The 14,389-nt window shown below is 34.5% G+C and overlaps 1 long non-coding RNA gene across 1 annotated transcript; it reads left to right on the forward strand.

Annotated features, from left to right (window-relative positions):
* Positions 1–6,094: 6,094 nt before the first annotated feature.
* LOC128194758 (uncharacterized) lies at positions 6,095–6,711 on the forward strand. Its single transcript, XR_008246093.1, has 2 exons — positions 6,095–6,421; positions 6,500–6,711. It is a non-coding gene; the product is annotated as an uncharacterized LOC128194758 (long non-coding RNA).
* The last annotated feature ends 7,678 nt before the right edge of the window (positions 6,712–14,389 follow it).

The raw sequence follows: 14,389 nt of genomic DNA on the forward strand, positions 1-14,389 counted from the left end.
TTATTCAGTGAATGATAATTGAACGTCGAATTCGGAGGGGCATCGACGTTCAGAAAGTTAATGTAAAATATTTGTGATCGAGGACATCCTATATCATATTCATCATAGAAATATCTAAGAGATTTTTTAAGAATCCAAAGAGATTTTTTACTTTTTTAGTGAATGATGTTTTAACGTGGAATTGTGCGGGGCTTCGACGTTTAGGATATTGATGTCAATTATTTGTGCTCGAGGATGTCCTATATCATTATTCATCATAGTAATGTCTATGTTTAGTCAGCAAGGAGTCTTAAGAATCCAAAGACATTTTTTACTTTTTCAGTGATGTTTGAACATCGAATTGTGCGGGGCTTGGACGTGCAGGATATTAATCATGTGTAATGCTTTTAAATGATTTAATTTTGCTACGCGGATCATCTAATTTTTAGTATTTTTTTCTTTTTAATTTTTAATCATTCAATGGCACGTCCGACTCTGTGGAGTAGTGGGACATTAATGGTGTGCATTTTCCAACGATATTTTTAACATCTTTTGTTGGGGGCTGGACGTCAATTAGTTCTTATGATGGAAACAACTGAAATATAAATTAAATTTATACGATTGACGTCGAGTATTGACGGCAAACGATGCAAAGGTCTCGAGATTGGGTCAAATATTTGTGATCAATGACGTCCTATATCATTATTTATCATAGAATGTCTTCGATTAGTCAATAAGGAGATAATATTGAATCCAAAGAGATTTTTTACTTTTTCAGTGAATGATGTTTGAACGTCGAATTGTGCGGGGCTTCGACGTTCATACGATGTGGCAGTTTCTAATCATAATTACACGATGTACTGTTTTTATAATGATTTAATTTTCGTCAGCGAATTATCTAATTTTTAATATTTTTTCTTTTTAATTTTTAATCATTCAATAGCACGTCCGACTTTGTGGAGTAGTGGGACAATGTTTCCAACGATGTTTTTGAGATATTTTTTTGGGGCTGGACGTCAATTAGTTCTTAGTTGAATCAAAAGAGATGTATTACTTTCCACTGAGTGATGTTTGAACGTCGTCATTTCATCTATGAATATAGCTTAAATTTCGTGTAATCCCTGCCATCCTGTTTCTCTGTTGAACATATTAGGATTCATGGTTTTTATATCCTTTATGTTTTCTTTTTCTTAGATTTCGAAGCATTTCTGTTCCTCAAATTGCAATATGCTCACTTGAATTTCAAAGTGTCGCATTCAGGTCTTAGTTCATATGAAGGTGGCCTTTGAAATTCAAGTCAACAAAATGTTTTTAATAGTACAGAAATGATTAAGTTATCTTACTGAAAGGGAAACGCTTAGGAAAAAGAATAATGGTTCACAATATGTTTAATGCTGAAACAATTTTATGATCTAAAATAATTATATAAAGAAGATGTTCAACTTCATCATTCAACAATGTATGAATCGTTTTTTAAATTGTCTTGGAGTTGTCTTCTATCATTAGATTTGAGAGCTATTTGATTTTCTATGGTGGAAACAACTCCAAGACAAGTTAAATTTATAAAGTTGACGTCGAATATTGGGTGCATTTGACGCAAAGGTCTGGTTATTGACGTTTACTTTTTGGGATCATCGACGTCCTATAACTTAGAGGATTTCAAAAGGAAATATCCTCTTACAAAACACTTAATCTAAAATGAAGACCAAAGATGATGGAAGACTATAACCAAAACCAGGAAGTAAAAAAAAAACAAAGGAAAAAATTAACATGAATTTGGTTGCGGAAGTAATGTAGGATATGTTTTGAAAGGGTCTACTTGAAATTCATAAGTGTTAACAACTGCTCATCGTGCTCCATACATCAAAGCCCTCCGATCATCTTTTCATTTCCACCAGTCAGTGTTGGTCGGGGTTGCGAGTTGTTCTTCTTCTCACTTCACTTTCTCCAAGCCCTAGCTCGAGGGAGTTTGGCTTTTCCTTCAAATGATTTGCTCTAGAGAGGAACCCCTAAGGCATCTGCCCAACCAAAACGCACCGCTTCACTTAAGTTGGAGCCAGCCCATGTCAATGCAGATCAGTAGCGACCCATTCTATTCTCAACATCAGCGACACTGCAGTGCAAGCGCATGCGACCCAAATGTGCAGGTGCAGCAGACCAAGCCACTCCAAAACGCAGGGTGTTGCTCCCTCCACCACCACACCATGCTTCCTCCACCTCCTCAAGTTCTTTTAATTTCAATTTTATCCTTAGGTTAAAATCATTTTACTTTTACCATTTAGAATTTTTTAATTAATTTAAAAATCCTATTTCTACTCATTTATTTTTCTGGGCAGCTACATCCCCACCCATCTCTCACGGATTCCACTATCTTCCGTTTCTCCTCCATTTCTGTTTCTCTTTTTCTCATATCTTCTTTCTTTCCTGAACCCTACCCCTTCCCCTTCCCATATTACTGTCTTCTTTTATTACTTTAATTATATTATACCTAATTACTTCTTTTCCTTTTTTTCCCAAGAAAACCCCAACACAAGGAATAGCGAACAAACTCCAGAAATATGCTTAAAAAGCTTGCTATTATAGCCAATGGAGGGAGATAATGTTAATTTACGAATCTTTCTTCTACGAGACAAGAATGGAGGAAAATGGTAATTTACCGATGGTTTAAACAGTGTCCATGTCGTACGGACCAAAATTCAAAATGGTGATTTTAGGTTTAACTTTTCCCCTTCGCTGCTGTTAACATCTCTTTCTCCTTTCTTCCATTACTACTGTTTGCACATTCAAATCAATCTTCTCCATTTTAACTAATCACTCTCTTCTCATTAATGTCTTATTGTACCTCAGAGTTTACACTCTCCATATATGTACATACATATTTCCTCTTTCTTTAGGTAAAAAACTTTTTGCTCTAATGAAAAAAAGAAATAAAAGGAAGTGAAACGGAAATGGAAAAGAGAGAAACAGAGATGGGTGAGATGAAGCTAGAGTTTTTAAATTAATTAAAAAAATTTAAATGGTAAAAGTAAAAAAGTTTTAACTTAAGGATAAAATTGGAATTAAAAAAATTTGAGGAGGTGGAGGAAGCATGTGTGGTGGTGGAGGGAGTAACACCGCAAAATGCATTGTATCACTAATTGAGAGTCAACCCTGTTGCCCAAAATCTAGTGCACCAGTGGCCCAAACAAGAATCAGCAGACCAACAACTTAAACCAAATTTTAATCCAATCAGCCAATGGCTCAATTGTAGCAGCATAGTGGCCCAATGTAAAAAATCAGCACCAGCCCAAATCAAGCACAAACCCTGTTACCCAAAATTTTAACTTAAGGATAAAATTGGAATTAAAAAAATTTGAGGAGGTGGAGGAAGCATGTGTGGTGGTGGAGGGAGCAACACCGCAAAACGCATTGTATCACTAATTGGGAGTCAACCCTGTTGCCCAAAATCTAATGCACCAGTGGCCCAAACAAGAATCAACAGACCAGAAGCTTAAACCAAATTTTAATCCAATCAGCCAATGGCTCAATTGTAGCAGCATAGTGGCCCAATGTAAAAAATCAGCACCAGCGTTAGCCAAAATCAAGCACAAGATTTCTACTACAAACAAAACCATGCCTCAATTAAAGTCCAATGCTTCACTTGTATCCCAAAAAAAATCCTAAAAAAAATTGAATTGAAGAATTAAAACAAAATTACTAATATAACCTATTCTAAAAAAATATTTTTATTTTGTTTTCTAAAAAGGAAAAAGAATTCAATTCTTTAAAAACTAATTTTATTCGCCTAAAAAGAGAAAATTAATTAAATTTTTATTAAAATCCTATTTTTACCATTTTACACTAAACTATTCTATTTTTAAAGAATTAAAAACTAAAGAAACCTAAGAAAAGATTTTTAACAAAGAAAAATATGAAAATCTAGATGTTATCACACACCGAAGGATATATCAATCTGTTAACGACCTTTAGAGCACGTAAAGCCCATCACACTACAATGGTACGATACCTTATGGTGGAAACAAACACATCCTACAACATCCTTATTAAGCAGAAGACGCTGAAAAAGCTTAGAATTATTGTTTCCCAACCGAGGACCACTCAATCATTATCATTGTCAAAAGAAGATCTAAAAGAAACAAGGACCTGTTATGCCTTAAGCCTAAAGATGGCAACATATGTGCCCCGTACTAACCCGACAAACACTAACACATCATCTCAGGCAACAATAATAGAATAACTCACCTCATTGCAAATAGAACAACAATAGGGAGAATAATTGAACCATGTTGAGCAATGTTTTCATATCCCTAAGGTTGATCCAAACAACAATACCCTTAACCTTGACCCTAAGGCCGAGTTCCAGAATGATAGTTGACCTTTGCTCGACGAACCTATGCAAAGCTACACCTTTGGAACCATACCGTCCCAAGTCACAAAGGTCAGCCTCAACATTGGTAGGTTGGTTCGCAATCAGATAATACAAGTTCTCAAGCATAATGCGAATATATTCGCTCGGTGCTCGACTAACATGTTGAGCATCGATCCTACTTTCCTATGCCACAATTATCCATCATTTCATAGGCCAAACCTATGGCCTAAAGAAAGAGAAAGCTCGAAGAGGAACGCTGAATCATTATCAACAAGAAAGTAACAACACTCCTTAGTTAAGCTCATCATAGAGGTTATCTACACCACATGACTTGCCGACGTTGTTATGGTAAAGAAAGTTAGTGACAAATGGCGTACGTGTGTTGATTACACCGATATCAACAAAGCATGTCCAAAGGACACATATCCATTGTCCAACTTTGGCTGACTTGTACATAACACTACAAGCTACGACTTAGTGAACTTTTTGGATGCATACTTAATGTAAAACTAAATTCAAATTTACCTACCTGACAAAGATAATATAGCCTTCATGATGGAAGTAGTCAACTTCTACCACAAGGTCATGCCGTTCAATTTGAAGAATGAGAGGGCAACTGATGGAAGCAGCTCCACTCTTTAAGATTGAGCAGCTTCACGATCCAGATGTAGGCAGCGGAATGAAGATAATGATGAGTGTTCTGATGCGCACTAGGTGTTTGATGAAATGTTTTGTGGAGGATGAAAGTGTGTGTGTTGAATCTCAAGCTCAGACAACCTTCCAAAGGGGAAGGAAGCTAGAGGAAAACGTGCTAAAGAGGCACAAACGTTGAACTCGAAGCAAGGAATGACTAGACAAATCTCAGCAGCATTTCACTAAGGCATTCAAGTTCCCTTTACAAAGAGGAGAGTATCTCTTTTATAGAGGAAGAGATGACTCTGAAGTGCCTAGTAAGCTATGAAAATGGCAAGATACATGTGCTGGAAATGCTACCAAGCATGAGTTACACGTTCCATACAAGGAAAACATTAAAAACGTGCTTTAAAACTTGGACGTTGGTGAGTGGCAGCGGCTGTTTGATTGGCTTCCTTTCTTTGCCTCCTTTGCTTCCCTTAGCTCACCAAGCTTCTTTGGCTGATTAGCTATAGTTTCCAAGCCTTAATTTTGTCCTACAAAACAATGTAAATGTACTTAGTAAAGTAAACATTCTAAGACTTAGAAAGAAAAGATCCTTTTGTTTAAAAGTCCTTATTCAACTTCCCTTTCTTAGTCTTAGTGTTAAGTTGATACTTCTTTGGATGGGAAGTCCCTAAAGGAGTTGCCATCAGCAACTTACTTACACCTATTGGATAAGGTGTGATAACTCTCCAATTTTGCACTCTTTTATATGTTTAGGAGTCTAGGATAGTCTATTTTTGTTTCTAATTGTCTATAATTAGGTTAGTTTTACTTTTTATATTAATTTCTTAGTTCTATAGAATTTTAGTTAAAAATAGGTTTTTAGGAGTATTTTTAATGTTTTTTTAGATAATTAAGAAATTAAACCTTTTTTAAAAAAAATTAATAAATTTTTTTTTCTTTATTTTTCTTAAGTAGGTTTTAATTTCGGAAATATCTTTCTAAAAATTGCTGATTGGTCCTTCTTTCTTAATTTTTGAAATTGCAGAAAGGCCTTGGGATAATTGGGCTTGAACTTGAACAAAAGGAGTTGATTTAATTGCACATTTTGGGCCATTAGGTGGTTGTTCTGCACCGCTGCCTGGGAGTTGTTGCACACGCTTTGGGCCAAAGCACAAGCTAGGTCCTGGTTCCTTAATGGGTCGCTTGCATGGATGTGGGCTGGGTGAGTTGGTAGGCAGCCTTTGAGGGTCTTTGCTCGAGACTTCATTTGGAGAAGGAAAAACACTTCCTCGAGCTAGGCTTATGCGAGATAATGCGAGAAAGAGAGGAGAAGACAAAGTCGCAATCTTGCCTGGAGAAGAAGCTGATCGGAGCTGATCGAAGAGAGGATGATTAGAGGGCTCGTGATCAACGCGAACAAAGTCCGTTGGATTGAGGCCAAGCGTCGAAGAGGTTTTCTTCCCCTTTCCCTTCTCCTCTATTTTTTCACCCTATAAAAGAGGGATTTGTAAATAGTTTTTAGTGGTACAGTGAAGGGTGACAGACTCCACGGGAGACGATTCATAACGAGCGAGAGAGTAGTTAGTGTAGTTAGATTTTCAGCTTTTCGTAGAGTAGAGAAACATTGCTTTCCTTGGCTGGAGCAGCTGTTCGCGTTGGTGACAGACCACGAGCAGTTTGGTGATTCCAGTACCTTTGTATTTCTATCGTTCTTGGTAATAAAGAGTTTGATTTCTTTTTTATTTTTTTGTTGCAATTTTACATTCTTTGCTTTTTACTTTGATAGCTTTTATTTTCCAGCACTTGCTTTTACATTGAACGAATTACAATTGATTTTTTCAAATTCTTGAAATGACTTCTTGTTTCCTTTGAGATTCTTGAATTATTTTAGGTTTATGATGATTTTGCTTTTACTGCAATATGCACATATTAGGTTTATGATGATTTTGCTTTTACTGCAATTTGCACATATTCGTTGAAGTTCTGTTCTTGTTAGTTTCTTTGAATCTTCTTTATGTTCCTAGTTTTATATTTCTTCTTTCAATTAGTTTTCTAGTCATTGTTTCTTTTGTAATTGAATTTCAATTTCTATGATCATTCACTCAAGCATAAATCAATTTCATGTATTGCATTGGTTAGATAAATGAGTGTGAATTACAAAAAAAAGGTTCTGCAATTCGAACCAAAATACTCCACAGTGAGTTTAGATCTTTACAGGATGTCTTCCTGAAGTGTAACTCTTCAATCCAAATCAATTGCATTTGCCTCTGAATTTTATTTCTGCCTGTATCTTTGGTTAGTTTCTTGGTTTCTACATTTGCTAAATATATGTTAGATTAGTTATAGCTTAGGTAATAAGTTCCTATTCTTCTTTCATTGGATTTTGTTCTTTCACATAATGATTCTTGCTTTGTAGTAATTTTGAGTAGGATTTGCTATTATTTTCATTAGTTAGATTTTTTTTAGTCCATTCTTAGGTACTATTTCTATTATGTTTTACATTACATTTCATTGTATAAATTCAATTTCATGTCTTTCTTTCTTTAGCTTAGAGTCTTTAATTCTTTCATTTTATTTTCATTCTTTTTAATGTCTCCACCTTGCATTAATAGTTTAGATAATTATTAGTAAACAATACAAGACTTAACTCTACATTTTAAAACTTGATTTTTGCTGAGTCTTGGGATTGATTCCCTGGTCAGCCCTATACTTCATTAGTGGGGACTAGGTTTTGTTGACTTTTTGTGCGACCAAAAAGCCTTTCAATAAGGTGTGTGTTGACCTCATGAGAAATATAATGGGGTCTACATGGATGATATGGTCATCAAATCTGTCACTACAATCGACCATCTGACACACTTGTAGGGCGTCTTTAACAAGGTATGCCACCATAACACAAGACTAAACCCGAAAAAAAAATGTTTCTTTGGTGTAGGTAGCAACAAATTTTGGGCTTCATGATAACTTGATAAGAGATAAAGGCCAACACAGACAAATGCGAAGCCATGCTCAAAATGAGAAGCTCAACCAACCTGAAAGAGGTTTATAGTTTGAACGATAGATTGATCTCACGGGCCCATTTCTTGCCATGCCTAACAAAAAGGGTAAAACCCCTCTTCAAAATCTTGAAAAGAGCTCAAACCTACAATTGGACCAAGGAGTGTGAAACCATGTTTCAACAACTAAAGAGGGAGGTTACAACACTCCCTGTCCTCAACAGTTCTTAACCAAACCAGTCATTGACTTTTTACCTAACAACATCTTGGCGATCAACTCAGTCCTCGTCATGGAGGAAGACAAGAAGCAATACTCAATATATTTCACAAGTTAGACTCTTCAACACGCATAAGGGTAATCGCCACCACTTTCACAACTTCAGTATTTGTGCCTGCACAGATTATCCCATTAAGCACATCTTATAGAAGCCCGAGCTAGCAGGGCACATGATGATATGGTCGGTAAAACTTTCTTAGTTCGAGCTAACCTATCAAAAACAAGGGACCAATGAAATCACAGTTCTTAGCAGATTTCTCACTGAGCTCCCCGCTAAAGGGGAACAACTTGCATGATGGTCCTTTCGCGTCGACGGGTCCTCCAACAAAAAAGTAGTAGTGTAGTCATTATTTTAAAAAGACCCAACAATTTTATCCTATAAAAGACCATTCGTTTTAAGTTCAACACCTCCAACAATGAGGTTGAGTATGAAGCCTTAATCATCAAATTATAACTAGTTCATGAGTTAGGAGTAAAAAAGTCGTGTTGCTACAATGACTCCCAATAAGTCATAGGCCAAGCCAGAGCAAGTTACCAAGCTAAATAACCATTCTTGCATAAATATTTCCATATGGTAAAAAACCTCATGGAACATTTTGAAGAATTCAAGATCAACCATGTGCTAATGGAAGAAAATGGCATTGCCAATGTGTCATCTAAGCTCGCCAACATAAAGAAACCTGACCAACATAGGAATCTATTCAAACAAACTCTTTCAAGCCCAAGTTAGGATCATTAAGATGTCCTTAAGATCTCCTCAACATTGTAGTGTTGGATGACCTCAATCTTGAGTAATCTAACTGTTGACGTGCTCCTCGTTGACCCAATAGAAGTAAAGCATATACGACAAAAAACATCATTCTATATCGTGCAGAATGGGGAGATCTTCAAAAAAGGTTTTATCCTATCTTTACTTAAGTGCCTAGATTTGGAACAATCCCAATATGTATTTGTCAAGATGCATCACGACATATTCGACATGCAATCTAGATCTTGATGCATGGTGGTACGAGTACTAAAATTCGGGTATTACTAGCCCACGTTAAGAAAGGATGTCCATGTGTACATCATGAAATGCCAAGAGTGTCAACAGTTCGGCCCACTACAAAAGGTTCCCTGAAACACTACACATTATAACCTCTCCCTCGTCACTCGTTACATGGGACATGGACACACTCAACCCCTTTTTCCTAGCAACAGGACATGTCAAGTTTCTCGTAGTGGTCGTAGACTATTTAACTTAGTGTATATAAGTATAACCATTGACCACCATCTCGGCCCATCAAGTTCAAAAGTTTTGTTGGAAGAACATTATCTCTCAGCATGGACTACCAAACTCCATAGTCATTGATAATGAATGATAGATCATCGATGTTAGTTTTGATCAATTTCTTAGCTAGCTCGACATCAAACATAGACTTTCATCAAATGAAAACCTTCAAGCAAATGGGTAGACCAAAGTTGCAAACAAAGTCATCCTTACTAAGCTAAGGAAGAAGTTGGGGAAGGCTAAAGGTCTCTAGGCTGAGAAGATATTGACCATGTTATGGGGTTATCACTACACCCCACAATCGTCAACAAAAGAAACACCCTTTCGACTAGCCCATGGCACTAATGTTATGATACTAATAGATCTCGTCTAAACTTTATGGCGACGACAACACTTTGACAAATTGCACAACGAAGAAAACCTCTAAGCCGAGCTAGAACTTATACACGAGATTCAAGAAAAAGGTCACGTAAGGGAGGCAACAGCCAAACAAAAAGTGATACGATGTTATAACTCCTGAGTTCAAGAAAGATCCTTCTAGAAGGGAGATCTAGTTTGGAAAATGCTCAACAGTGCCCGCAAAACTAGAGGCTAACTCACCCCAATTAGGAGGTATCTTTCTTTGTAATGAACTCTCTCTAGAATGACACCTACAAACTAGAGGAAGCTCAGAGGAAAGCTCATCCCAAGAATGTGGAATGACACACACTTAAAGATTTATTATAGTTAAACATTTGAGGATATGTGTACTATTTTTCCTTCATCTGGATTTGATCCCTAAGTTAGGTTTTGTTGGACAAGGTTTTAATGAGGCATGCTTTACTTTCTAATAAAAGTATTATTTTCAAATCATATTTGTGTCTTTTGTTTTACATAAAGCTCTCTAAGCAAGGCATCAACTTACTTAAGCTAGTAACCTTAACGAAAAATCCCTTTAGATGAGGCCCTAAATTACTAAGACATGTAACATTAACAAAAAAATCTCAAGGCGAGGCACCGAGTTACTTATAAGATAACGTAAACAAAGCCCTCTAGACGAGAAACCAATTTACTCATACAAGTAACATTAATGAAAAGTCCTTCAGGCGAGACATTGAATTACTTAAAAAGTAATGTAAACAAAGTCCTCTAGACGAGACATCGAGTTACTTAGACAAGTAGTATTCAACAAAAAGCCCTTTAAGACTATGCACCAAGTTACTTAATAGTAACCCTAAAGCCCATTTAATGAGACATCAAGTTACTTAAAATAATAATCCTAAAACCTTCTTAACGAGACACCAAGTTACTTAAAAAGTAATGCTAAAACCTTTTTAGCGAGGTGCCAAGTTACATAAACAATAACCTCAAAACCCTATTATCAAAGCGTTGAGTTACTTAGATAGTAACCTTAAAGTCCTCTAGGAGAGGAACTAAGTTACTTAAGCAACAACACAAAGCATTGAATTACTTAAACTCAAGTAGAGCATGAAAGGCCAAATAAAGGCCACGTTCAAGCATCAATCACAAATTACAAGTCCAAGAGTTGAGTATTGCAAGAGTTTAAAAGAATGAAAAATCCTAAGCAGAGTTCAATGGTCTGATCAACGACCTCCATAGCAAGGTTACCTTCTATCGAGTAGCTTATTGAGTATAGTGTGCCTCTGGAGATGGTGTACCTAATTATCAACGAGGTATCCGAGGAGTTGGCAAACTTGGATAAGGACTTCTGCCTTGTTCACTTGAGTGGATTTGAGGGAGAATAATTGAGAGAATTTGAGAGGATTTGAAAATAAATTTTTTTGTTGATTATTTGAGTGAATTTGGAGGTAAATGAGATTGAATTTGGAAGTAAATTTTTTTAATTTGTCACGTCAATCAAATCCTACACTAATTCTCACAAACTTTATTTCCAAATTCATTTTCACTTACCTTCAAATTGACTCAAATAAACAACAAAAAAATTTATTTTCAAATCCTCTCAAATCTCCTCAATTACTCTTCCTCAAATCCACTCAAGTGAACAAGGCCTTCGTGTTGAAAAGGCTATCGAGGAGCCTAACAAAGGCTCTTCCTTTTTGTTTACAAAAGGTTCTTAAAATTAAATAATTATTTTAAATCAAACTTTTTTTTTGTTTAGTGCTTCGATTTTTTTAATCGAAACAAAATGTTGACAGTTCTGCTTTGGTTCATAACCAATGCCAAAAACCCTCTCTTTTTATCTCGTCTTGATATACTTCAGTTGTGAAATTGGTACCAATTATAAAAATAACTGTTATCGAATCTCTTACTTGAACAAGTGAAATGTATCTAAAATAACATATTAGACAATGTGATACTACATGGTGTGGACATTTGTTCAATTCTCAACACTACTTTCAATTTTCAAAACTAACTTAAATAATTTCTTTTTTGTTTTGATTTATTTACTAGAAGTGCAAAAATTTATTTGTGTTACCTCAATGTGTATAATTAATAGTATTGCGACCGCATTTTTTTTACATGAGTAGCTTATGATGGTTGTTAATTTAAGTCGTTAGTAAGTTTTTTCAGTAGTGAATGAACCTTCTTTTTTTCTTGGTGGTATTGGTTTTGGTTGCTATATGTTCTTCTTTCTCAATCTCTTCATATAGCTGACTTTCCAAACCTCTTATGATGGAAGAATCTATGCTTCTTCTTAGCAACATTTTTGCATTTGAAAGCAACGGAACCATTGCATGGACCTTGCATTTGTCTACAAATGCTACCTTGTATTGCCTCATTTCGTGTGGGTCAATTCAAAGTTATCTAAATTCACTTTTATTAATTATTTGCATAGCTTTGAATTTCTAATACTCTTAGTCTTTAATTGACTCGGATTAAGAAATGTAATGAATAATTAAATTTAATTTCTCTTTTTTATTTCTTTTATGCATGTAATGGCATTAATTACAAAATATCAACTAGAAAGGGAAATCAACAGAAAAGTGTGAAGAAATTGGCGAGAAATAATTTTCCATGCATAAAATTTTATATGCATCCGCAATAAAAAAAAGTCATAGATTATGATATTTCTGTAACTTTTAACATATATAGTGTAAAACTCAATATAATTTTATATATGACCATTTTTTACTGAATAAAAGTGAAGTGACAAAATCTTTTACATCGCTATCATATACACTACTCAAATTAAAATGATGAAAAATTGATATGTACTCAGAAGTCAAACCAAAGTAATAGTTTTTGCGACAATTGTGATGTTGGGTCGTTTCTTTCTGCACCTCCCAATATTTCTTTATGTACCTCTAAATTGTAAAATTTGAATTTTATCATTTTTTTTAATTGTGGAAGCCATTGTTTTTAAAGATTTCTGGATTATATAACGCACAAAGCAATAATAATCACCATATTATGTAATTTCAAAGCTGAATGATTTTCGAATTGTGTAATGACTTTATCTGAAAATTATTTTTCTTAATTTTATTTTTTTATTGTATAATCTGGAAGTACTTTACTTTCTAATTATACAATTTAAAAGTTATTTTTTACATAAAAAAGTAACGTTTGAATTATGTAATTAAATAAAAACGTTCAGATTACATAATTAAAAATTTTTCAAATTATTTTTTACTTTGAAATTAATTATATATGGAATAAAAGAAGAAACTGTCATTATTATGATGACTCTACAAATTTAGTATATATGGATTATGTGTGATCTCAAGTTATGCGAAAATAGTGTAAATTACATGTACTTATACTTAAATAGTAATAGTAACACTTCATTTTTAATAATATATAATTATTAAAAAAAACATAACACATTTAATATCAAATAACATAACTCAAAAATATATATATATATATATATATATATATATAACTATTACATTGATTTAAAAAAACCTAAAGCATTTTTCAAAAACTAACATAAACAAGAATAAAATAATTTATTTTATACTTCAGCATCACTCTTGTCCTACACTAGATTTATTAGAACATCTACGTCTGTTCAGACCATTAACATGGTCATAGTAAAAAAAAAAAACACAAACAAACACAGAGAAACAAAAGGTAGGTTAATGTACCAAAAAAAGAAATCATAAAACATATATATAGATGTTAACACAAATAAACACTTATATCTACAACTCCTAAGACATGCAATCATTCGTGCTAGACTTGACCATCTCGATACATGTATTTATATCAGACTTTGAAGAGTTATGCATTTGTGATGACATCGACATCTACTACTCTGTAGAGCCATTACCAATGGGTTTCACCATATCACACAAGAGGTTAGTTCGTTCTTGTAAGACCCTTGAAAATAGTTGTAATTAAGATACTAGATTTTTTGAAATTAAAAATAATAATTTTATGTATAATGCTACAGTAAAATGGTACAGTAAAATACGTATAGTGCTACAGTGAAATATGTACAGTGCTACAGAAAGAATACCTTGTGAATCATGTGTTGCTACAATACTGCTATAGGAAAAATGTAGTACAAGCTACAGTACTGCTATCGAAAACTGTAGTACAAGCTACAATACTGCTACAATGAATTGTAGTATAGCTACAATACTACAACAGTACTACTACAATAACCCTAACTTCAACTATAAATAGGGGTGAGAAATGAAGTTTTGGGGGGAGGAGAGTGCAATTGACCAAGACTTTCGTCGAAAATAACGAGATATTAGGACTAGAATCTGAGCTGTAGAGAAGGCAGTAAGAGCTTCTGAAGAGGTGTTCTTCATCGAGGAAGGAGCGAGAATCAGGTAAGGGAGCTAACCTTAAGTCTTGTGTTTTTTGTATGATCTGAAATCTTGAATATGTTTAGAATTTTGATTCTCTTTATGGATTTAGAATGATATTTTGCTTCTGTTGCATTTTTCTAGAAGGATACGAAG

The sequence above is a fragment of the Vigna angularis genome, chromosome 11 (genome assembly GCF_016808095.1).
Source record: "Vigna angularis cultivar LongXiaoDou No.4 chromosome 11, ASM1680809v1, whole genome shotgun sequence".
NCBI classification, from domain to species: domain Eukaryota; kingdom Viridiplantae; phylum Streptophyta; class Magnoliopsida; order Fabales; family Fabaceae; genus Vigna; species Vigna angularis.